This window comes from Mastigoproctus giganteus, chromosome 3 (assembly GCF_048544385.1).
Source record: "Mastigoproctus giganteus isolate SK-2022 chromosome 3, ASM4854438v1, whole genome shotgun sequence".
Classification (NCBI taxonomy): domain Eukaryota; kingdom Metazoa; phylum Arthropoda; class Arachnida; order Uropygi; family Thelyphonidae; genus Mastigoproctus; species Mastigoproctus giganteus.
The window spans coordinates 144,668,408-144,694,706 of NC_143577.1; the positions used below are offsets into that span (position 1 = coordinate 144,668,408).

At 39.3% G+C, this 26,299-nt stretch overlaps 1 protein-coding gene across 5 annotated transcripts in view; it reads right to left on the bottom strand.

The window, feature by feature from the left end:
- LOC150088301 (uncharacterized) overlaps positions 1 to 10,129 on the bottom strand; it is a 175,184-nt gene extending 165,055 nt beyond the window's left edge. For 2 of the 5 annotated variants that reach the window (XM_090370689.1, XM_090370686.1), the window contains exon 1: positions 9,666 to 9,751. The gene's annotated coding sequence lies outside the window, so the exon portion shown is untranslated. Of the gene's footprint in view, positions 1 to 8,859; positions 8,967 to 9,665; positions 9,752 to 10,031 lie in introns of those variants that run through there. The other 3 variants (XM_090370690.1, XM_090370687.1, XM_090370688.1) reach the window with 2 other exon arrangements.
- Positions 10,130 to 26,299: the final 16,170 nt, after the last annotated feature.

The window sequence follows — 26,299 nt, forward strand, 5'->3', positions numbered from 1 at the left end:
GCGGAAATTTGCCTTTAGCCAGCGGGTGGTTGGTTGGTGGAACAGACTTCCATCCCTTGTGGTGGAGGTTGATAGCCTAAATACGTTTAAGGCTCAGCTGGACAGGTATTTTGAACGAACAGAGGGGTGAAGTGGAAGTGGGTTTTTTTTTTTTTTTTTTTTTGACCGATGCTGCATAAGCTTGCTTTCTTGCATCAAATGTCTCTACTAATGCTAATGCGAAGCAAGAAAGCAAGCTTATGCAGCTTCAGCCGAAAAAAAAAAAAAAAACACTTCTATTTCACCCCTCCATTCATCCAAAATACCTGTCCAGCTGAGCCTTAAATTTATTTAGGCTATCAACTTCCACAACAAGGGATGAAGTCTGTTCCACCAACCAACTACCCGCTGGCTAAAGGCAAACCTCCGCACATCTATCCTACATCTGTCTTTCCTCAATTTGAATTTATGCCCTCTCAAATGATTATTCTGAAAAAGAGGAAGAATTCCATCAGCACTGAGCATGCTCAAACCATTCATGGCTTTATACATCTCAATCAGATCACCTCACAGGTGCCTAGTCTCCAGACACTGTAATTTGCAAAGTTTAAGCCTTTCTTCACAAGAGCAAACCTTTGTTCCATTCACTAATCCTGTTGCCCTTCTCTGTACTCGTTCCAACAGCTCTACGTCCTTCTTAAAATGAGGCCTCCAGACCTGTATACAGTATTCAAGCTGTGGCCTGACCATTGCCTTATATAAGGGAATAATCACCTCCTTATCCCTGCTAGAAATATTTCTTTTTTATCATTGACAAGACACCATGAGCTACTCTTGCAGACCGTCTGCACTGCTCAGAAAACTTCATATCTGACTGCACAATTACCCCCAGGTCCTTTTCGTTCTATACCACTGTCAGTGTAGTAGCACAGAGTGGATTCGTCACTCTGGGGTTGCTGCTTCCCATATATAGTACTTTACATTTGTCAATGTTAAACTTCATTTGCCACCTCTCAGCCCATCTGCTCAATTTTTCTAGATCCTGTTGCAGCAGCATACTGTCATTAGTGTCCTAAACAACCTTGCCAACCTTCGTATCGTCTGCAAACCTGGACATTAAGGTTGATATACCATCATTAATATCATTTATAAATACAGAAAACAACAACGGACCTAATACTGAACCCTGAGGGAATCTACTAATAACATTAGTCCACGATGAGCAGTGTCCATTGATTACCACTCTGTCTTCTCCCACTCAACCATCCCTTTATCCATAGCAGCAATTTTCCTCCAATGCCACACTGCTCCAATTTGTGCAGCAGTCTTCCATGTGCAACAGTATCAAAAACCTTTCTAAGATCCAAATTTATTCCCTGCATCCAGTTCCTTTGTGACCACATCATAGTATCCAATCAAATTGGCCAGGCAAGGCTTTCCCTTAACAAAACCATGCTGTCTCTGAGCTATAACTGAAGTCTTGTCTAGATGATCCTGCAGTGCTTCTTTAACCAGTGCCTCCATTAATTTTCCTGGAACAGAAGTTAAACTAACAAGTCTATAATTACTTGTGTTGCCCTTTGATCCTCCTCTGTGAATTGGGGTCACATTTGCACATCTCCAGTCCATGAGTACTGTCCCTTAGTCCAAAGAAGCTCTCATAATTATGGCTAAGGGTTTGCTTACTTCCTTTGCTGCCTCCTTTAATATAACTGGATAGATCCCATCCACCCCGGGTGCCTTTTTTTATGTTTATCTTCAACAATTTCTCCTCCACTTTCCTCTCAGTTATTACAAAATCATCCAGCTCACTGCCAGAGTTTCACCCACCTCCCTGAATAACACCTCATGGGTGAATGTAGATGCAAAATACTCATTTAGTTTGTTAGCCACCTGAGCAGGATCATCAACAGTTGAACAATCAATATCCAGTGGACCAATCTGATTCATCCCTTTCCTTCTAGACTTTACATAGGTAAAGAACTTTGTTGTTTTTCTTTGCATCCTTTGCCAAGGATTTCTCATAATCTGCTTTTGTCTGCCTAATCTCCTTTGTGACTTGGTTACAGACCAGCTTATATCTATTATTATATTGTTAATAATAGCTATATGGTACAAGGAAGCCTGAGGCTTATGCTGTACCAGCCAAAAAAAATTTTGGTACCCTGAGAGTGAGAGAGAAGAAGGAGGGAATCAACAAAAAAAGGAGAAGAATGATGATATCCAGCTCAGGACCCTGGGTGTGCCAAGCCCATACCCACAAAATGGGGATATCATAGGGGATATCATAGGCTTCCATGTCACCCATTAATTTATATGTATCCACTGCATTTCTTCTCTTGCCACATGTCTCATTAGTTCATCTGATGTCCATTTCGGTCTAAACCTTGAACAATATTTCTTAGTTGGTATGTAGAGTCTAGTAGCTTCCAAGATAAATTCTTTGAATGCTTCCCATTCTGAATTTGCTGTTGGTAACATCATCAGTTAGTCCCACCGTACAGAATTTAAATACTGTCTCAGACCACCATAGTCACCTTTATGAAAGCAAAAACCCTTCCCTTTACCCCCGATGGTAGTTAACCTCTTTGAGTAAATTCCACTTCATCACACTGTGATCACTGCCACCTAGTGGTTCCTTTATCTGCAGATTCTTATCATTGACATAGGTGCCAGCACCATGGTGCAAATGCACCACCTTGGATTTCGAAGTAAAACACAATTTCTAATATTTTCAATAATTTAATTGAAACATTAAAACAAAAATTCTACAAATAATTTATCAAAACAAGAACAAAATTAGAAAGTACTGTGCAGTACTTTATCCCACCAATCACGAAAGGTTGGCTCCGCTTTACATGTAAATCAGTGAAACGTGAGACTTAATTAAGATATTGCATATATTCGAAAATCTGGCGAACAAACAATTTATGCCCACATGCACATTTCACAAAATATCCAGCCAGTGCCCACGATGAATGATAAATATAAGGAAAACAATGGGTCCAACACTGAATCACGGGTATTCCACTAATAACATTAATCCATGAAGAGTAGTGTCCATTGATTACCACTCTCTGCCTTCTACCACTCAACCATAACTTTATCCATAGCAGCAACTTGCCCTTAAAACAGAGGCAGCCCATAAGGCAGAATGCACTGGCCCACAGGAACTAGTAGTTGTTGGTGACTCTATTGTCAGGGAAACGGAGAACATGCTTTGTAAAAAGGATAGGTGGAACAGGACCAGGGTATGTCTGCCAGGGGCAAAGGTTGATGACGTTGTAGAGCGGATATCATCTTTTAAGAGCACAAAAGGTGATATAGTTGTACACGTTGGCACTAATGATATTAAGAGTAGGAGACCAGCGGAATTACTTAACAAGTACAGGTCACTGTTGAAAAAAAAGCCGTGAAGTAGGGTTGAATTTGAAAGTGTCTGCAATTCTGCCCAGACACGATAGGAGGGAGTATATGATGAGAGCTTTGTCGATCAATTCAGCCCTGGAAAGATTGTGCAAGGCTCAAGGGGTAGAATTTTTTTCAGCCTGGACTGTACTTCTTAACAGGAGAGATTGCTTCTACAGGGATGGGATACACTTAAATAGAAAGGGTGCAAGAATATTTGCTGATGCTATCGAGGCAGTGTTAGGTGGGTCGGAAAACTGCTAGCTTGGGGGGAGACAAAGACTAATAGATTAACAGTAGCCACAGGCAGAGGTGAAAGAGATTCTTGCACTGATTCTATTGGAATGAGCAGAAGCCTGAAAAACAAGATGCAGGATATTTCAGAGACTGCTGGGAGCCATTGCGGTACAAGTAAACACATGGGTTGTGTTAGGGTAGCTAAGAATAGAAACAGGTGCAGGTATACTTGTGTGTACACCAATGTTAGGAGTTTAGTAAATAAATTTGATGAATTTGAGGTATTGCTCAAAACATCAAAGACAGATATTGTTGGGATATCAGAGACGTGGTGTCACACAGAAATAAGGGATGCAGAACTGGAATTTGGGGAGTACAACGTCTACAGAAAGGATAGACAGGATAGGAAGGGGGGAGTGGCCAGTCGACATCGCTGGACAGTTCAGTGTTGAGTCAGTTTGGTGTGACATAAGCATTGGGAGATCAAAATTGAGAGTAGGAGTGTGCTATAGGCCTAATGACTCTGATGAGTATAATAAGAAACTGTACAGGGAAATAGAGTGGGCCAGTAAATCAGAGAGTCTTATAATGGGGGATTTTAATTTCCCAGATATTGACTGGAATTTGTGGTTTGGTCACTCACACACTAGCAAGGCTTTTGTGGATTTATTGGATGATTTTCTACACGAGCATGTTCGGGAGGCAACTAGAGGGAGTAATACTCTTGATCTGATTATCAGTAGTGATTCTTCATGCATTAAGAATCTGCAGATAAAGGAACCACCAGGTGGCAGTGATCACAGTGTGTTGAAGTGGGATTTACTCAAGGACGTAACTATCATCAGAGGTAAAGGGAAGGGTTTTTGCTTTAGTAAAGGCGACTATGATGGTCTGAGACAGTATTTAAATTCTATACAGTGGGACCAACTGACGATGTTACCAACAGCAAATTCAAAATGGGAAGCATTCAAGGAACTAATCTTGGAAGCTACCAGGCTTTACATACCAACCAAGAAATATTGTTCAAGGTTCAGGCCTAAATGGTTGTCAGATGAACTAACGAGACATATGGCAGAGAAGAAAAATGCATGGGATACATACAAATTAATGGGTGACATGGAAGCGTATGATAGATATAAGTTGGTCGGTAACCAAGTCACAAAGGAGATTAGGCAGGCAAAGGCAGATTATGAGAAATCCTTGGCAAAGGATGCAAAGAAAAACAGAAAAGAGTTCTTTACCTATTTAAACTCAAGAAGGAAAGGGATGAATCAGATTGGTCCACTGGATGTTGATGGTTCAACAGTTGAGGATCCTGCTCAGGTGGCTAACAATCTAAACAAGTATTTTGCATCTACATTCACACATGAGGAGTTATTCAGGAAGGGGATGTCGTAGGTGAAGTAAACATTGGCAGTGAGCTAGATGATTTTCTAATAACTGAGAGGAAAGTGGAGGAGAAATTGTTGAGAATAAACATAAAAAAGGCACCCGGGGTGGATGGGATCTATCCAGTTATATTAAAGGAGGCAGCAAAGGAAGTAAGCAAACCCCTAGCCATAATTATGAGAGCTTCTTTGGACTCAGGGGAGGTACCCATAGACTGGAGATGTGCAAATGTAACCCCAATTCACAAAGGAGGATCAAAAGTTGACACAAGTAATTATAGACCTGTTAGTTTAACTTCGGTTCCAGGAAAATTAATGGAGGCACTGGTTAAAGAAGCACTGCAGGATCATCTAGACAAGAATTCAGTTATAGCTCAGACACAGCATGATTTTGTTAAGGGCAGGTCTTGTCTGACCAATTTGATTGGATACTATGATGTAGTCACAAAAGAACTGGATGCAGGGAAACTTTGATATTATATATTTGGATCCTAGAAAGGCTTTTGATACTGTTGCGCATGGCAGACTGCTGCACAAATTTGAGCAGTGTGGCATTGGAGGCAAATTGCTGCTATGGATAAAGGGATGGTTGAGTGGCAGAAGACAGAGAGTGGTAATCAATGGACACTGCTCAACGTGGACTAATGTTATTAGTGGAGTTCCTCAGGGTTCAGTGTTGGGTCCATTGTTGTTTTCTGTATTTATAAATGATATTGATGATGGTATATCAAGCTTAATGCCCAAGTTTGCAGACGATACAAAGGTTGGCAGGGTTGTTAAGGACACTACTGACGCTATGCTGCTGCACAACAGGATCTGGAAAGGTTGAGCAGATGGGCTGAGAGGTGGCAAATGAAGTTTAACACTGACAAATGTAAAGTACTACATATGGGAAACAGTAACCCCAGATCAACGTATCAACTCTGTGGTACTACACTGACAGTGGTAGAGAATGAAAAGGACCTGGGGGTAATTGTGCAGGCAGATATGAAGTTCTCTGAGCAATGCAGATGAGCTGCAAGAGTAGCTCATGGTGTCTTGTCAATGATATACAGGAATTTTTCTAGCAGGGATAGGGATGTGATTATTCCCTTGTATAAGGCATTGGTCAGGCAACACCTTGAGTACTGTATACAGGTCTGGAGGCCTCATTTCAAGAAGGATGTAGAGCTGCTGGAACGAGTACAGAGAAGGGAAACAAGATTAGTGAATGGAACAAAGGGTTGCTCTTATGAAGAAAGGCTTAAGTTTTGCAAATTACAGTGTCTGGAGACTAGGCATCGGCGAGGTGATCTGATAGAGGTGTATAAGGCTTTGAATGGCTTGAGCATGCTCAACACCGATGGGATTCTTCCTCTTGCTCAGAATAATCACCTGAGAGGGCATAAATTCAAATTGAGGAAGGATGGATGTCAGATAGATGTGCGGAAATTTGCCTTTAGCCAGCGGGCAGTTGGTTTGTGGAATAGACTTCCATCACTTGTTGTTGAAGTTCATAGCCTAAACAAATTTAAGGCTCAGCTGGACAGGTATTTCGAACGAAAGGAGGGGTGAAATGGGAGTAATGGTTGTGTTTTTTTTTGGCTGATGCTGAATAAGCTTGCTTCCATGCATCACATGCCTCTACTAATGCTAATGCCACATTCTTCCAATTTATATTTTTTATGTGCAATAGTATCAAAAGCTTTCCTGTAATCCAAGTATATGATATCAAAATTATTTTTTGCATACAGATCCTTTGTCACCACATCCTAGTTTCCAATCAAACTGGTCATACAAAAATTCTCCTTAACAAACTCATCCTGTGTCTGAAGTATAATTGCAGCTTTTCTAGATGATCCCACATTACTTCTTTTACAAGAGACTCCATTATTTTCCCTGGAACAGACGTTCAACTAACAGGTCTGTAATTACTTGCGTGACCTTTAATTACCTCTGTGAATTTGGGATGCATTCACACATCTTCAGTTTGCGGGAAAATCCCCTGAATCCAAGGACGCTCTCATAATTATGGCTAAGGGTTTGCTTACTTCCTTCACTGCCTCCTTTAACAATTGACTGGATAGATCACATCCAACCTAGGTCCTTTCTTATGTTTAACTTCAACAATTTCTCTTCCAATTTTCTCTCAGTATTACAAAATCATTTATCTCTCTGTTAAGAGTTTCATAAACTTCTGGCATCTCCTTACCTAAAGAATTGCTCATGTATGAATGTTTGTTATTTGGTTTTTAGGAGCATTAGAAACTAAGGCCATATTGCTCCGGGGATATGCAATGGTCATTCCCTGAACTTTCTGCATCCTCTGTATTTGGTGGTCACGGGCTCGAATTATGGTCTAATCAATAAGTGTGTGCTACGCACTGCTGCTCCTGCCCACCTGGCTACGGAGGCGCCATGTATGAATGTGGACAAAAAAAATACTCATTCAGTTTGTCAGTAACCTGAGCAGGATCATCAACAGTCAAATCATTGATATCAAGTGGACCAATGATTCATCCCCTTCCTTCTAGTGTTTATATAGGTAAAAAAGTCTTTGCTGTTTTTCTTTGCATCCTTCTCCAAAGATTTCTTGTAATCAGCCTTTGCTTGACTAATCTCCTGTGTGGCTTGATTACAGACTATTTCATAGGCTACTGTGTTGCCTGATAATTTATATGCATCCCATGAATTCTTCTCTGCCACAAGTCCCATCCATTCATCTGTCATCCATTTATAGCTTGAAGAGTATTTCTTAGCTGGCATGTTGTTGTTTGTTTGGTTTTTAGGAGCATTAACAACTAAGGCCATATTGCTCCGGGGATATGCGGTAGTCATTCCCTGACCTTTCCGCATCCTCCATATTTGGTAGTCACGGGCTCGAACCCCAGTCTAATCAAGAAGTGTGCTACGCACTGCTGCTCCTGTCCACTTGGCTACGGAGGCGCCATAGCTGGTATGAAAAGCCTAGTTGCTTCTATGATTAATTCCTTGAATGCCTCACATTTAGAATTTGCTGATGGTAACATCATCAGTTAGTCCCACTGCACAGAATTTAAAAACTGAAACCACCTTTATGAAAGCAAAATCCCTTCCCTTTACCCTTGATAGTAGTTACACTCTCTGCATTGGTTTTATTTTGAACAATATTTGTCGTCATTGTTTCACTAAAAAATTATTCACAAATTAACAATTTTTAAAATTCACTATTATTCATATTTAACTTCTCAAATTACATTAACTTTCTGATCATACTCTGCACTCCAAAAGATGTAATAATGGGGGGGGGGAAGAATTGTGTGCAGCCCTAACTACTCCAAAGGAATATGACTGCTGTTGGTTTCCTAATACTGCACACAGATCCTGTCACATGTCTTGCTTCATAACAGAATTTAATACATATTTTATGAACACACTTGTATAGTTGTGACCTTGTAATCTTATCTTAAAATAAAATTTAGTTAACACTTGTCAAATATTATAAATCCATTTCAAACCCTAAGTTAAAAAAAAAAAAAAAAAAGTTTCGCATTAAATTTTATTTGCTCTATTGAAAAGACATTTATGGCACACCCAAGGGCCTGAGCTGCATATCATCATTCTTCTGATTCCCTTCTACTTTTGACTTTCTCTCAGGGTAACTTGGGGAAATTTGTTTTGGCTGGTCCAGCATAAGCCAAAGGCTTCCTTGCACCATATTGCTAATAATAATAATTACTCCAAAGACTGTTGTCGTAATAAAGATTTACAATTTTTTTCGATTGCTGATAAAATTGGACTTGATAACAGGTGACTGTTTTTATCTTTATCAAACTAAATGTCATTTACCGAGTTAAAAAAAAAAAAAAAAAAAAAAAAAATTGCCTACCTTATACAGTTAAACGATATTGGGGAAGTCGCCTAAACGTGGTTCCGAATTCAGTTTCCCTTCTCCCTCGCCGCTGAACAATCATCTCAGTACTATTACTAGCGTTGTTCGCCTCCTTGGTTGTTGAAAAACACACATTAGACTGAATAAAACATTGTCGGAACACCGAATCTACTAACTATTCGGATATACAAAGATTTAATACAAAAATTAAAAAATACATGAAACTTCATTAAATTTTAAATTTCATTTTCACTTATTTTTATTAATTCAGTTTAATTACATGACAGGAACATATTTTTGCAATACAGGCAAACAAAATACATGTCGTCCTTTTATTCCAGAGTGTATAAAGTTATCGTAAAATTTTTGGTAGGACCACAGAGAAGATAATACTACTCCGAGTAATGTTACTACTCTGTGGGTGGGGCATACTTGATAGAAAACTATTGAAATGCTGGGGGGGGAGTAGGTATATGGGTTGGAAAAATGCTTTATGTACACTTCGTTTCATGTGTACGAAACGAAGTAGAACATAAAAGTTTGTCATGGAGTAATGTGAGTGGAGCGTGGAAGACCTACATCTGCGCAATGAACGACAGCATGAAATGCCATAATTCTTCTTGACAAGTTAAAAAACAATACCCTTCGCCCTATGTAAGTCAAGCCCATATCTTGCGCAATGGGCAACGAAACCCCTATACCGCCACAGATGATATTACATATAAATTGAAATTGCTACATAAATAACCGTACGTTAAAATCAAACTCATATTTACGTAAGTAAACTTCATACACACACATACAGTTTATTGATGCATGACCTATTACTAATCTCCAGTTTAATTGACAATACTGTATGTTGCACGTCAAAGTGCAAATAACACTAACAGAAAGATAGCAACATAACATCACAGAAGAGTAATAGCAGAAGTTTCCTTAATTACGAAAGAACTCACAATCAAAATATCAAGCAGAAATCATCATACTGCTACTTCAGCGCTACACCATAGCATAATAATCATGATTAAAAACAAAATTAGTCTAAATGCAAAAAAAAAAAAAAAAAAAAAAAGACTTTAAAACTTATATTGTCATATTCTCTCTCTGTATTGTTGTACACTTGTACAGTATTATATATATATATATATATATATATATATATATATTACCCCAGGGGATCACATCTGGTAAGTATGGGCTTGGCAAACCCAGGGTCCTGAGCTGGTTATCATCATTCTTGCTTTCTTGGTATTTCCCTTCTACTTCTGACTCTCTGTCTCTCTCAGTGTAACGCAAGAATTTTTTTTTTCCCCGCGTTGGTGCAGCATAAGCCTCAGCCTTGCTTGCACCATACGGCTCATAATAATATACAATATTTCACCGCTCAAACCCCCTGATGAATAGCGGAGGAATGTCTATGTGGATTGATATAGTTGAATGGATCAATCAAACTTACAAAAAACTCCACAGTAACCCACCTACTGTCTTTTTTATTCTACACTACTCAGCGTAGTGTAGAATAAAAAGGACCTGGGAATAATTATGCAGTCAGATATGAAGTTTTCTGAGTAATGCAGACAGGCTATAAGAGTATCTCATGGGGTCTTGTCAAAGATTGTAGGAATTTTGCTAGCAGGGATAAGAAGTTAATTATCCCCATGAACAAGACAATGGTCAGGCCATACCTTGAGTACTGCACACGAGTTTGCAGGCCTCGTTTTAGGAAAGATGTGCTATGAGAACAAGTGCGGAGAAGGGTAACGAGATTAGTCAGTGGAACAAAGGGTTACTGTTACGAAGATAGCTTAACTTCTGGAAATTGCAACGGGGAAATTTAAGTGAAACACCTCATAGGAAAGCAGTAGTTTTTGTAATGGTTGTATACATATTTAGCATTAGCATTAGTAGAGGTGTAAGATGCAAGAAACCAAGCTTATCCAGCATCCGCCAAAAAAAAAAAAAAAACTCCGATTTCAACCCTCCATTCGTTCCAAATGCCCGTCCAGCAAAGCCTTAAATTTATTTACGCTATTAGCTTTCACAACAAATGATGGAAGCCTGTTCCACAATCACCTACTCGCTGGTTAAACGCAAATTTCCGCACATCTATATCTATTCTACAACTATCTTTCCTCAATTTGAAACTGTCCCCCCCCCTCAGGTTCTTAGTCTGGCAAGAGGAAAACCCATCAGCATTCAACTTGCTCAACCCATTCAAGGCCTTATACACCTCAATCAAATCACCTCGCAGGTGCCTACTCTCCAGGCACTGCAATTTCCAGAACTTAAGCCTTTCTTGGTAAGAGCGCCCCTTTATTCCCCTCAATAATCTTGATGCCCTTCTTCGTACTCGTTCTAGCAACTCTACATCCTTCCAAAAATGAGGCCTCCAGACTGTACACAGTACTCTAAGTGTGGCCTGGCCATTGCATCGTATAATGAGATAATCAACTCCCTGTCCCTGCTAGCAAAATTCCGATATATCAGTTAGGTGGCCAACTTAAATTGTGATGCGTCTACTTTTTCCTTCAAAATGTGCCGCGATCTACCATCTCAAGAATTTCATTGCACATGGTTAAAAAAGTTAATCAATACATTGAAAAATGTTGTTTATAAATTTTTAAAATTAAATATAATTCAGAATTCTTATTTTAAATTCATACGTATTTAAATTTTTAATTTATGTGAAGTTTCTGCCAAGTTTTCAAAATGGGGGATATACTGTGATAAGGCCAACAATAAGAATCTTCTGTATGCAAGTCCGTAAGAGAACAGCGTTTCTTCGTCTTTCTTTGTTTCAAATGCGAAAAGGTCGATTCACATAAATATTGGAACAGAAACAGTAATTTAAAAGTTCATTGCATTTTTTTACATTTGGGTACTTCTCTCAAACATATTTCCAAAACTCTTTTTCTGATGATCTGGCTTTTAGGAAGATATCTTTTCACGATGTAATAATTTAATTTTCAAGTAATATTTTCTCATTGTGAAAAATTAAGCGATATTTTCTGCAATTTGTTTCGTATCTAAGTCGACATTAAATGGATAAGAAATATTAGCATTAACATTAGTAGAGGCATATACTGCAAGAAAGCAAGCTAATGCAGCATCAGCCAAAAAAAAAAAAAAAAAAAACTTCAACTTCGAACTGGATAAAGTATTTTATATTTCAACAAAAATTGCCTTCTCTTATTCAGGTCATTCCAAAAGTTTATCCCCATTAAAAGTTTATCTCAAAATCCTGTTAATTAAGTTGTTTATTACCCTTATTTCAATTATATTTGCTCGTGCCCATATATTTACTAAATAATTGAGTTGGGGGTCCACTAATGCATAATATAAGGTAACTTTTGTTCTAAAATTTAACTTTTCCTTAATGTAGTAAAAAAAGTACACATAAAATCTCATTTTTTTATACAAATTTTTTATATGCATTGCCCAACATTGTCAATTCATAACCCAAGGAAACAATGATTTGAAACTTCTTCCACAGTTAGACATTTGCAATTCTGGAAATTGTGATCATGTAGGCATTCATGTTTATGTAATTTAATAGAGGGATGAATGTCCAAGGTATGATGAGGAGGACTGATTAACAAAAATTTTGTTTTTTCAAAGCTGAGTGCTAATTTATTATCATGCAACCAAGTTTGTAAATGTATTACATCCTGCTGTAAATCTTTAGCCATTTCTGTCAGGTTCTTTCCAATTGTATATAAGATTATATCATCTGCATAAATTTTTTAAAGGAGTTCTTTATTACTTCGAACATGTCACTTATATACAGGGTGTATCAAAAATATTGGTACAAACGTTTAGGAGAGGTAGGTAACATCTAAAGGAATGTGAATCGCATAGGTTGTTGTTGTTGTTGTTTGGTTTTTAGGAGCATTAGCAACTAAGGCCATATTGCTCCGGGATATGCGGTGGTCAGTCCCTGACCTTTCCGCATCCTCCGTATTTGGTGGTGACTGGCTCGAACCCCGGTCTAATCAAGAAGCGTGTGCTGCGCACTGCTGCTCCTTCCCACCTGGCTACGGAGGCGCCAATCGCATAGGAACCCATAACCGCAAACGTCACCGTAAGTCGGTACATGGCGCTGTTCATCAGTTCGCGAGAGGGAAAATTTCTGGTTTACTCATTCAAGCAGTAGTCGCTGCACCGAAGAGCATATATCGATATACGAACTGTGAGCTGGCAGACATGCACCCAGTTATGGATTAGCAGAGGGCAATGGACGAGCCACTCAATGAATTTATGGAGAACGCATCCCCGACACGCATATAGCGGACCACCATTCGTTTGCGCGCGTGCATCAAAATTTGTGCGACTATGGGTCATTTAGAGGTAACAGGAGTAGTGCGGGCAGATCACGTTCGACGCGAATTCCCGCCATGGAAGAAAGTGTGTTGAATGCCATCCAGAATAATCCTACTACCAGCACACGTGACGTTGCCTCTTAGTAGTGTCTCGTTGCAGTATACAGCGTGTCTGGCACAACGATTCCTTACACCCCTTTCATCTCCAAAGGGTTCAGTTATTGCTCCCCAAGATCATCCTGCACGTGTGGCTTTTGTGCAGTGATTTCTCCAAGAAAGTGTTCAAGACTTGAATTTTCCAGCCTATGTTTGTTCACGGATGAGGCTTATTTCACTGGGAAAGGCTTATTCAATCAGTACAATGTTCATGTGTGGGCTCACGACACCCAACACGGTGTGCGCCCCCATGCGGCACAACATCGCTTCGCAATAAATGTGTGGCTAGGTATGGTCGGTGACTGCTTAGTTGGCTCATACCTGTTACCATCCCGCATGAACTCCGCTAAATATCGGATCTTTCCTGAACAAGTTCTACCGGGGTTACTTGACGATGTTCCAGCAAATGTGAGACGCAACATTTGTTTTCAACATGATGGGGCGCCTGCCCATTATGGAAGGTGTGTTCGTGACCATTTGAACAGGCGTTTTGGGCGTCGATGGATTGGCCGTGGTGGACCCGTTGTTTGGCCCCCACGCTCACCTGATTTATCGAGCCTTGAATTATTTCTGTGGGGGCCCTCAAACCTGTCGTGTAGGAATCGCCTGTGGAGACGGAAATGGATCTCGTGGCGAGACTCGTCTGCGCTGCTGTTACTGCCAAAGAAACTCCAAGTGTGTTCAACTGTGTCCGCCAATCCATGCTGCGTCGGTGTCAAGCTTGCATCGCTTCTCATGGTGGAACCTTAGAGCATCTGTTGTAACATCATGAAATACATCCATTTCGTACTCCATTGTTAATATTATGTCAAATAAATGTTTGCCGCTAATTACTGTCTTGTGTCATTTCTGCTTTTTGTGCCTCTGCTGCTACTTTCCCGTGACGTTTCTGGTTATGGGTTCCTATGCGATTCGCATTCCTTTAGATGATACTTACCTCCCCTAAACGTTTGTACCAATATTTTTGAGACACCATGTAGACGTTGAACATGATTGGCCCTGCATGAGTTCCCTGAGGTACTCTTCTCTTTATATTATATGATTTTCCCTTTGTATTTTCTACTTCAGCTGTTATTTTTCTTTTGGTTAATAACATGCTAAGAGTTTATTGATTCTTCCCCTTATACCACATATCAGTAATTCCTATTGCAATATTGTGATATCAATTAAGTCAAAATCAAATCTATAAATAAAATCATTATGAAGTTATTTTTGTTTAAATGTAAGTTAAAAGAGTTTACTAAATTCTCTGATAATATCTTTGTGCTCTTGCACTTCTGATATTGGAATAGAGAGTTGTTTAACAGTCCATATTGAGATATTCGCTTATATAGGAAAAAATATAATTTTCTATTACGTTATTTATAACTGACTGTATTGTTATTGGTCTATAATTGCAAAAGTCATCTGGTGATGATTTTGCAATTTTGCCTGACCGAAAAATATTAGTATTTTGCCTGACCGAAAAATCCATCACAGACTCAGAAGCCTACTGAAAGCAAAGCTGAACGGAGGGAACACAGTTAAAGGCATAAACACCTAGGCAGTCCCAGTGCTAACATACTCCTTCGGGGTCATGGATTGAACTAACACCGAACTGGAAGATATCATGAGAAAGACAAGGACAATGTTGACCAAGAGCCACCAACACCACCCAAGAGGTGCCGTGGAGAGACTCACAATTGCCCGGGAAGGAGGAGGAAGGGGCCTGATAGACCTCATTGAACAACAGAAGATAGCGATAGTAAACCTGAAGGATTACTTCCAGAAACACACAGCAGCACTCCACCAGGCCATAAGGAAGACAGACAAGCGGTATACCCTACTCAAATTAAGTGAGGAGTCCCCCCCAACGACGAGGTACAAATGAAGCTAGAAAGATGGGAAGAAAAGACATTCCATGGCAGACACTACAATGATCTCCATCAGAGTCACATAAATAAAATTGCTTACAATGCATGGCTCACGAGCGGGACGCTCTTCTCCGAGACTGAAGGATTTATGCTCGCCATCCAAGACCAAGTAATCAACACCAGGAACTATAGAAAATACATTGTCAAGGAGCCCAGAGTGTTAGATGACACATATCGACGATTCCACCTGGCCTCAGAAACGGTCCAACACATAACCCCAGGATGCAAGGTGATCACCCAGACTGAATACAATCATAGACATGACCAAGTAGCAAGGATAATACATCAGAAGCTAGCAAGGGAATACCAGTTGATCGAAGAAAGTGTACCGTACAACAAGTATCAACCCCAGGGAGTAATAGAGACCCCAACCCACAAGCTGTACTGGGACCGCGCCATAATAACGGATAGGACAATCACGCACAACAGTCCGGACATAACCCTCGTGGACAAGAAGAAAAAGACTACATATCTGATTGAATAGCGGTACCCAACGCTGGCAATCTGCAGAAAACCAACGGGGAAAAAATCAGGAAGTACACGAACCTAAGACAGGAGATTAAAGAGATGTGGCATATGCAACAAGTAACGACCATCGCGATCATCGTGTCAACCACAGCTATGGTGCCAAAGACCCTATATGACAGCCTAGCAGCAATAGGTCTCCTAGCGAATAACTACAAGGAACCCCAGAAAGTCGCAATCCTGAACACCTGTAGGAATGTCAGAGAGTTTCTCGACCAAAAGTAACATCAGACATGACAACAACCACCCTGTGAACTTGGTAGCAATACCCGTCATGAGGTGGAACCCCCAATCAGGGAGAAATAATATAAGAGCAGCAATAATAATAATGCTGATGGGATTCTTACTCTTGTTCAGAATAATCGCCAGAGAGGGCATAAAATCAAATTGAGGAAAGATAGTTGTTTGTTATTTGGTTTTTAGGAGCATTAGCAACTAAGGCCATATTGCTCCAGGGATATGCGGTGGTCATTCCCTGAACTTTCTACATCCTCCGTATTTGGTGGTCACGTGCTCGAACCCCGGTCTAATCAAGAAGCGTGTGCTAGGCACTACTGCTCCTGCCCACCTGGCTACGGAAGCGCCCGAAAGACAGTTGTAGGAAGTTGTGCGGAAGTTAGCCTTTAGCCAACGGGTGGTTGATTCCTGGAGCAAACGTCCATCTGTCGTTGTAGAAATTGATAGCTTAAACAGATTCAAGGCAGAACTAGACAAACATTAGGAACAAGTGGATGGGTGAAATGAGAAGGGTCTGTGTTTTTTTTTTTTTTTTTTTTTCGGCTTATGCTATATAAGCTTACTTTCTTGCATTTAAATATTATAAAATATTTAAAATATTTTATAATATTTGTGAATTAAAAAAGTGGTCATATAACGATTTCTTAAATCTTTGAAAAGATTTCCATATTAAATTAAATGAAGTTAATCGTAATGTGTCTGATATTGACGGTTTAGCATTACTAAAGAACTTAAGATTACTTCAAATTTACATTAAAGGCAATATTACTCTATCTGAAGTGTTACAATATATTTTTAAAAACAATTTTAAAGGTACTTTTCCAAATGTAGTAGGTGCATTAAGAGTTTATGCCAATTAGGGGAACAAAGGGATGCTCTTACCAAGAAAGGCTTAATATCTGCAAATTGCAGCGTCTGGAGACTAGACGCTGCAAGGTGATCTGATTTAGGTGTATAAGGCATTGAATGGGTTGAGCAGGCTGAATGCTGATGGGATTCTTCCTCTTGCTCAGATTACGAACCTGAGGGTGCATAGATTCAAATTGAGGAAAGACAGATGTAGAATAGATGTTCGGAAATTTCCATTTAGCCAGCGGGTAGTTGACTGCCGGAACTAACTTCCAACTGTCGTTGTGGAAGTTCATAACTTAAATAAATTCAAGGAAGAACTGAACAAACTTTTGGAGCTGATGGAGAGGTGAGCTTTCTTTCTTGCCTCATATGCCGCTACTAATGCTAATACCTTTTCTGAGTTTACCATTTTGCCTCATGTGAACGGAGATTTTCAAAATTAAAATTAATCAAAAATTATTTACGATCGACAATGTCTCAACAATGACTCTAATTTTACAATATTTTCAATAGAAAATGAAATTTTAGATAAAAATAAACATAAATGAAATAATTAATAAATTCGCATCTCTTAAAGCAAGGAAACATAAATTTGTATAATATTTTTTTATATATTATAATTTTCCTTTTATTTTATTATTTCGATAGAATAAGATTACTGCGATTTAGAAGTTAAATTTATTTCCAGAATTTCAGAATGCTTTTGCTATTTTTATTTGTTGTTTCATTATATTATACAGTATATGTAAGATTTGTTATAATTCTTTTCTTTTTCAATAAATTAATAATGATTATTTACGCCTTATATTATTTTTTAATTGAAATATTTTGGGACGAAAAATATGATTTTGCTTTCCGGCGGCACGTATGGTTGCAGCAGCCGTGACGATTACTATGATTTAGAATTTAAACTTTATTTCCTGGATTCCAGAATGATTTTGTTATTTTTGTTTGTTGTTTCATTTCACTATATGTGAGATATGTTGTAATACTTTTTTTTTTTTTTTTTTTCAATAAAATAAATATTGTTTAAGCCTTATTCTATTTTTTAAATCAAAATATTTTGGGGTGGCAAATTTGATTTCGCTTACAGGTGACACATAGGATTTCATCGGCCCTGAATGCATCTGTCGGGCTTAGACTTATGATGACATTGATATCCGATATTCTCAGGAACCGATATACCTTCCATAACGACGCGAGGAATTTTAAAGGGTTTTTTTACTCTGTGGCAGAGTTAGTCGGTTTCAGGCCTAGATAGCAAGGTTTTTTCCCCTGAAACGGGGTTTTTCGTCCAGAAAAAAATAGACAAATCAACCATAGAACACTTCCTATTAACAAACATAAGACATACAGCACGGCAGATGAATTTAATTATTCGGGTGACCTAAATAAAATAGTTTGGTTTTATACCTTTTATACAATATCTTATTTTAAGGATCGATGATATTTGCAGGTATCCATGACATTCCGATACATGGGTGGAAGTTTTCATCTTTCGTCATCACTTTCATCCCTCGTACGATTGTTTTCAACAAATAATAAATATTCTGTTTATACTCTGGGACGACCAAACGGTCAGAGGAGTTCACAAGATAGACAGAATATAAGAAACAGCACCGTATTCAGCAGTCACGGGTTTGAACCCCGGTCACTAAAGGCAGGTGTACTTATGCACCCGCGCGCCTGACCACTAGGCTACGGCGGCCTATCTAAATAAGCGTCTTTGTTATCGTTCAACAACGTTACTGTTATTATTATTATTATTATTATTATTGGCCTTAAGGTGCAAGGAAGCCTGAGGCTTATACTGCACCAGCTAAAAAAAAAAAATTCCTGTGTTACCCTGAGAGAGAGAGAGGGGGGGGGGGGGGAAGGGAATCACCAAGAAAGCAAGAAAGAGAAGAATGATGATATCCAGCTCAGGACCCTGGGTTTGCCAAGCCCATACTCACCAGATGTGAGCCCCCATGCGGCGGGCGGATCATCACTCGAACGATTCTTTCAGATCTATGACGATCTGAAACTTCAAGCTCCATTAACCTGGGGCAGTGCTCTGTGCTTTGAAAACTTTAAAGCCAGCATCGGCTGGTTCGAGCGCTAAAATAAAAGAACGAATATCAAAAGTGTTGAAAGGCATGGCGAGGCATCCAGTGCTGACAAAAAAAAAAAGCAGCTGAAATTGAATTCCAAGTGTTTATTGACCAGGAGGGTTATCTTCCCCAGCAGAATTTTAACACTGGCGACACCGGCCTCTTCTGGAAACTAATACCCACAATGTACATCATTAAGGTTGAGGCTAGTTCACCTGGGCATAAGCCTATGAGCACAGTTACTAGGAGTAACTCGGTTGTCCTCGGTTAGTCCTCGTGGTATTTCGGACCCTAAAAACATTGTTATACTTAGACCAACAGAGAATTCTGCTTTGGCTTCAAGCCAAGACGTCAGGAATGCGGTGGCAGACGCAATTAAGAAGGATTATAAGAATATGAAAATTAAAAATATTCGTCTCCTGAGGAATAAAGGGGTTTTATTAGAAACCACAAACTCGGAAGATGCAACTAGGATAGGGAATGTTTCAGCTTTAAAGGAAGTTGGTATATTGATCGAGAGGCCTAAAATGTCAGATCCAACAGTGCTTGTATACGGGGTGCCCAAGGAGTTTACAAAGGACGAAATCCTGGAGGATTTATATTATAAAAATTTTAAAGATTATGAATTTACTCAGGATGAGGTAAAAGATGAAGTAACATTCAGATTTAATTCTGGATCTGGAACTAATGCAACTAATTGGGTCATTGGTTTCAGCCCTCGATTATATAAATGCTTGTTTCATAATGAAAGAATTTTCCTTGGATTCGGTTCACACAGGTTTCGGAAATTCACGGTGGTGAACAAGTGTTTTAGATGTCTGGGTTTTGGACATGATGCACAGTCATGTTCACACAAGACTGTTTCTTGTGGTCACTGTGCTAATGGGAGTCATGTTTTCGCTGAGTGCCCTCACAAGGAGGATCCTCCACAATGTATTAATTGTAAGAGAAGAAACAGAGATTGTAATCACTCCGTAAGGGACATTAAGTGTCCTGAGTACATGAGAGCAGTGGAATTAGCAAACATGCGCATCAATCATGGATAATAACTCCTCTGATTTTACCTCTGGAGCTTTGCAAGGACATAGAGATTTAAAAATTTTGCAAATAAATGGTCAGCGCTGTCGGGCAGTTGCTGATGAAATAAGGGTGATTGCCTTGGAGCATTGTATAGATATTGTTTGTATACAGGAGCCATTTTATTCCTCACAAGTGGGAGGGGCAGCTCATAAGATTATGGGTTTTCCTTCTTCTACTAGAATAGTAGCAGCTGTGGATGTTCCTCCAAAATCCGCTATTGTAATTTTTAATCAAGACCTTGTTGTAACGTCAATCACGGGTTTGTGCTCGGCGTGTATGACAAGCATTATTGTGTCTTCACAAGTTTCTTCTTTCTGCCTAGTGTCACTGTATTGTCCTCCATCGGAAAATATTCAGATAGCGCTTCATAATTTGGAAAATATTTGTTTAAGATATGCATCCCATAATCTCATTGTGACTGCTGATTTTAATGCAAAATCACATTTTTGGCACAGTGGATATACTGATGTGAGAGGGAACCAATTTGAAGACCTCTTATTATCTCATAATCTTGTTGTTCAAAACCTTCCAAATAAGCCGTTCACCTTTTCAACTGTAAATGGAGAGTCTAATATTGACGTAACTCTGACATCTCTTCGTATGTGCGATTCTATTTTGAATTGGGAAGTCAATTCTGGTTTAGTAAATAGTGATCACCGTGCAATTTCATTTGATCTCTGTTTCGAAGTAAGGGAAAAGAGCTTCGCTACGAGTGATCTGTCTAGATTTTCTATGGACCGTGTTAACTGGAACAATTTTAAAAATTATTTGACTACAGTTTTCGATAGTGATAATTGTGAGATACCTGGAGAGAGTTTAAATGATATGACAGCTTATGAATATGTAAACTATGTACAGTATCATATTTTCCAGGCTTGTGTGCACTCCACGAGGAGAAAAAGGACTAAAAAGTTGTCTGTGCCGTGGTGGACTCCTGCTTTGTCTTCTCTGAGGTCTCAGGTATGCCAGGCTAGGAAAGTATACCAAAGAAATAGACATCTCTCTAGTGTTGATGAGAAATAATTTAAAAATACCTATAAAGAGAGAAGAAAGGCTTTTCTAAGGCTATTGCTGAGAGCAAGAGAACTTGTTGGCAAAATTTGGTTAATGAAGTTGGTAACAGAGATCCCTGGGGTCTCGTGTATAAAATTTCTCGTAATAAATTGCTTTGTGGGGAAATATACAACACTGTATTGAACAATAATGATGAGACATCGGATTGGTTTTCTACTGTGGAAACGATTGTTAGAAGACTATTTCCTCAGGATCTTCCTGAAGATGATTCACCCGAACAAGCGGAGATACTTCGGATGAACTCTGAGTTTACAGGAGCAGGTGACGCTGAAGCTGAACTCTTCAGTTTGGTGGAGTTGGGTGCAGCAGTAGCTAAATTGAAAGTTAAGAAATGTCCAGGTTTGGACTTAATTGAAAATCAAGTAATCATTAAGTTTTATGATTACTTTCCTCAAATTATGTTAAATTTGTTTAATAAATGTTTCACTGAAGGTACTTTTCCAAGACCGTGGAAGATGGCACTGCTAAAGATATTGCATAAGCCTGGTAAGCCCAGGACTGATCCGAGAGCATACAGACCAATTTCTCTCTTGGCGAACATGGGTAAGGTTTATGAAAGGTTACTTGCTCCCAGAATTTCTGCGATGTTAGAGGATAAGCATCTGTGTTCTGCTGCTCAGCATGGATTTAAGAAGGGGCACTCTACAGAGGACGCCATAACATCTCTTTTAAAGTACATTAAGGATTCTTCTGAGAAATATGTTCTTATGGTCTTTATAGACTTCGAAGGAGCATTTGATTCGGTATGGTGGGAAAGTGCCCTTCGACCTCTAGTGCTTGCAGAGTATAATAGTTACATATTTAACACTATAAGGTCATACTTTCAGGACAGATTTATTACTGTCCGTGCACGTCATCTGTCATATAGTGCCAGTGTCTCGAGAGGCTGTCCTCAAGGTTCGGTTTTGGGACCTCTCTTTTGGAATGCAGTTTTAGATCAGTGGCTTGTTAAGGAGAGTACAGAGATTGCTAAGATAGCTTATGCTGATGACCTTGTGATTGGAGTTTCTGGGCGCTCCAGACTTATATTGGAAAGAAAAATACAGTCAGTTTTAGATGATTTAATGCAGTGGGCCAATTTGAACAAATTGAAGATCTCTGCAAGTAAGACCTGTTTTATGGTTTTTAAGAAACAATTTGATTACGGCAGACCTCCAAGAGTTCTTTTAGGTGGAGTTCAAATTCCTTATGTTGCTAAAACTAAGTATTTGGGATTAATCATAGATGACAAACTTTCCTTTTTCCCACATGTTTCACACCTAAATGTAAAAGTAAGACACTTTACAGGCTCCATTGCTAGGATTTCTCGTAAGGAGTGGGGATTGAATAAGAGGGTGTTGTCATTGTATTATAAGACTATTTTGCTCCAGATAGTGGCATATGCGGCTGTTGTTTGGTTTTCTGTGGCAACTAAAACTAGGATTCGATCGAAACTTTTATGGCTTCAGCGCTCTATGTTATTAACTTTATTGAAAGTACCTAGAACAGCGTCTACAAACGCCCTACAGGTAATTGCTGGTACCATGCTATTGGATTTATTTATTGTCTACAGAGGGTTTTTGTACAAATTGAAAAAGGGTACATCAGTAACGTTTTTGGATATTACAATTGATTTGGAGAATAATATTAAAGAAGAAAAACAACGAATATGGAACAAATTAATGGATTTATGGCAGACCAGATGGGAAAGTGGTGATGTTGGAGCTGTGACGAGGAAATATATTCCCCAGGTGAACTATGCATTGGCAAAAACCGTGGCATCTTGGTTTACGCCTTCTATGTACACTTCTTATTTGTTAACAGGACACGGCTCACTTAGGGCCAAATTATATGAGAGAGGGTTGGAGACAGATCCTCTCTGTACATGTGGCGAGCAGGAGACTTGGATGCATGTAATTTTTTTATGTCGGGAGTATTTTATGCGCCATCAAAATCCGCCAAAGGCGGATTTTGATGGCGCATATTCCTGACTTATCATTTGATACAGTGCATATGCTTATTGCAAATCGTGACTGTTTTAATTTATTTCAGGAGTTTTCAGCTGCTGTTTTTGCAAGAAGAACTGTTCTCAGAGCCGTTCTTCTTCGGCAAACCTAGTGTCTTAATTGTCTTCATGGAGTTTCACTATATGTTTCTACATCTGGCTGGCGGCTGGGGTGCAGGACCTGATTCATGGTGTTGGGTCTGGTGCTATGGTTGGTTGTCTTTTGTGCTGCGATCATGAATACTCCATTCTGGATTCTGCCGTGCTGGATCAGATTCATTGCGTCGGGTCTGGTGGTCTAAAGGTTCTATTAGCATTAGCATTAGCATTAGTAGACGCATTTGATGCAAGAAAGCAAGCTTATGCAGCATCAGCCAAAAAAAAAAAAAAAAACCCACTTCCACTTCACCCCTCTGTTCGTTCAAAATACCTGTCCAGCTGAGCCTTAAACTTATTTAGGCTGTCAACCTCCACCACAAGGGATGGCAGTCTGTTCCACCAACCAACCACCCGCTGGCTAAAGGCAAATTTCCGCACGTCTATCCTACATCTGTCTTTCCTCAATTTGAATTTATGCCCTCTCAGGTGATTTTTCTGAGCTAGAGGAAGAATCCCATCAGCATTGAGCATGCTTAAACCATTCAAGGCTTTATACACCTCTATCAGATCACCTCGCTGGTGCCTAGTCTCCAGACACTGTAATTTGCAAAACTTAAGCCTTTCCTCGTAAGAGCACCCCTTTGTTCCATTCACTAATCTTGTTGCCCTTCTCTGTACTCGTTCCAGCAGCTCTACATCCTTCTTGAAATGAGGCCTCCAGACCTGTATACAGTACTCTAGGTGTGGCCTGACCATTGCCTTATACAATGGAATAATCACCTCCTTATCCCTGCTGGAAAAATTCCTGTATATCATTGACAATACTCCATGAGCTACTCTTGCAACTTCATATCTGCCTGCACAATCACCCCCAAGTCCCTTTCATTCTCTACCACTGTCAGTGTAGTACCACAGAGTTGATACGTTGCCCTGGGGTTGCTGTTTCCCATGTGTAGTACTTTACATTTGTCAATGTTAAACTTCATTTGCCACCTCTCAGCCCATCTGCTCAACCTTTCCAGATCCTGTTGCAGCAGTGTAGTGTCAGTAGTGTCCTTGACAACCCTGCCAACCTTTGTATCATCTGCAAACTTGGACATTAAGCTTGAATACCATCATCAATATCATTTATAAATACAGAAAACAATAATGGACCCAACACTGAGCCCTGAGGGACTCCACTAATAACATTAGTCCACGATGAGCAGTGTCCATTGATTACCACTCTCTGTCTTCTCCCACTCAACCACCCCTTTATCCATAGCAGCAATTTGCCTCCATGTTATCCATGGCGTACAGTTGGAGATTGCTGGATAGTACCGTTATTGGTTTTGGAGGTTCCAGTGCATGTGAAACAGCAGCTGAGGAAATATTCAGTTGAACTGTGATTTTTGAAGTTTATAGTTGTGCCATCCAGACTACTGAATATTATTGTTGTTTTATTATATATATATATATATATATTTTATTATTATTATTTTTTTTCCCTGCTGGCTCCCTGGTATGGGCAACCCGGGGCGTGGGATTGCTGTGTTCCACAGGCTTTTCCGTTATATTATGCTCTTGCCAATCAATGTACTCGTGAATCCTCGCTACAGCAAGACCACAATATCATGTGAATCCAGAAACCCTGGGTTTTAAGTGATCTCTCTAGCAGTTTAAGTTAGGACAAATATATCTAGTGTTCTACATTTACTCTGAGAAGTAAAGAGCATATGGCAACATCTAGACGCGTTGTGTTTTTCATCCCGGGACACCTCTTAACTAAGGGCTGACCCGAAATGCCGCAATTAATGATTCTTAAAAAATGATTGTTAGTGATTTGCATGTATTTAAGAAGAATGATCACGACATAATTATAACAAACAAAAAGGTTTATTTAACATATATGTATACAAATAAGTACAATATAATTGGTACATAAGTTAGATTAATTGGTATGTAATTGTTAAGCAAACTAACTGGATACAAGCAGTATCTTGTTTTAGCAATATTATAATTTTGTAATGTTCTTCATGTGGCTTTTACACTAATTCTCTATCAAGTACACAATTCCTTGTGTTTTTCCTAACATAACCTTGTTCAAACACTAGAACAGGGAATTAAATTAACTTAATAGTGTAATTAATATTCGACAATTAATTAGTAAGTTGCATTATCAATCAAACTGAGTTCTAAGAAAATAATACAATTGTCGGGGTATATTTATATATATTTATGTGAGAAAAGATGTCTTATAAATGCATTAAAACGTATGCAGGTAGTAAGTTCGGCTTTGAGTGATTTAATACCGTTTGTTATTTACAATAAGGGTTGACTTACCCGAAAATATTCTGGACCGCGTCGGTAAGGGGGAAATCTGTTCCAGACATCAATATAGCTCTTTTCTCATCTTTTCCCTCGTAATCATTAATTTAGCTCTTCTTTACACAATGACAAAAATCGGCCAAAACTATCACTACTCTTTCTTTCAGTCATGTCTTGCTCAAAGATAACTGTGTGTCTCCCTGTGTCTTGTTTTTCCCCTTTTAAATATATCCTCCCCACTTCCCCTCAACTGCGCTCCCTAAGAATGTGTTATTCTCACGAGTCAACTATGGGGGGGGGGGAAGAATTAAATGGATACTGTACCATGCACGGAGTTACACCGAAGAACAGGTGACGTCACGAGTGTAGCATTACGGCGAGCGCACCCCTGGGGTGTTTGGAATCGAAAGTAAAAGCTTAGCTCTGTCTAGTGACGCTATGTTCGTTGTACAGACCGTGAAAAAAAAATATCAGGCACTATTAGGCAAAATTACTTCTTGAAAGTAAGCGAAAGGACTGAAAAGTGAAAATATTTTTCACAGCTGGCACTCACTGGTATTGCACTACCTCCAGTGGGTGCGGGATTTCAAGTGCGAATAGCGCTACAGTAAAATCAGACTCAGGTAATTTAACATACTTTTTAAGGACTGCTTTGTAAAGACTATATATTCCCAAGTTCTCAAGGTAGATTCGGGCTTATGCCTGGGAGCTACCCTGAATAAGAACACACTTGCACACACACACACGAGAGTTTAATGTTTGTCAGAGCATATAATTATATGTAAATATATCTTGTAT